Here is a 970-nt window from a genome sequence, read left to right as displayed (position 1 = left end):
CTGTCCATCAATTGTTGTTTTTGCATTTGTCACCCCGAGTGGGAAGGGTATGCTCAGACGTGAGTCCCTTGCTCTCCATGCCACTGGAATCAGGCTATCCTGGCTGACGAGGGCTGAAAGCCCGAAACCGGTCCTAGGATGCTTGTTTCCAGTCCAGGGAGGACCTGGCTTAGCAGTTCGGGCTGGACTGTTCCCATGGGGCACAGGGTCAAGACTGATTTGCATATGGCTGGGTTCAAACTGGAATGGCATGGTGAGCAAAAAAACGATGGATTTAGGCCCAGATCTCTGTACTGGGGTGAATGTATGACATTGTTCTGCATTCTGTCCATCAATTGTTGTTTTTGCATTTGTCACCCCGAGTGGGAAGGGTATGCTCAGACGTGAGTCCCTTGCTCTCCATGCCACTGGAATCAGGCTATCCTGGCTGACGAGGGCTGAAAGCCCGAAACCGGTCCTAGGATGCTTGTTTCCAGTCCAGGGAGGACCTGGCTTAGCAGTTCGGGCTGGACTGTTCCCATGGGGCACAGGGTCAAGACTGGTTTGCATATGGCTGGGTTCAAACTGGAATGGCATGGTGAGCAAAAAAACGATGGATTTAGGCCCAGATCTCTGTACTGGGGTGAATGTATGACATTGTTCTGCATTCTGTCCATCAATTGTTGTTTTTGCATTTGTCACCCCGAGTGGGAAGGGTATGCTCAGACGTGAGTCCCTTGCTCTCCATGCCACTGGAATCAGGCTATCCTGGCTGACGAGGGCTGAAAGCCCGAAACCGGTCCTAGGATGCTTGTTTCCAGTCCAGGGAGGACCTGGCTTAGCAGTTCGGGCTGGACTGTTCCCATGGGGCACAGGGTCAAGACTGATTTGCATATGGCTGGGTTCAAACTGGAATGGCATGGTGAGCAAAAAAACGATGGATTTAGGCCCAGATCTCTGTACTGGGGTGAATGTATGACATTGTTCTGCA

The sequence above is a fragment of the Triturus cristatus genome, chromosome 4_1, assembly GCF_964204655.1.
Source record: "Triturus cristatus chromosome 4_1, aTriCri1.1, whole genome shotgun sequence".
Lineage (NCBI taxonomy): Eukaryota > Metazoa > Chordata > Amphibia > Caudata > Salamandridae > Triturus > Triturus cristatus.
This window is presented reverse-complemented; position numbering follows the sequence as displayed.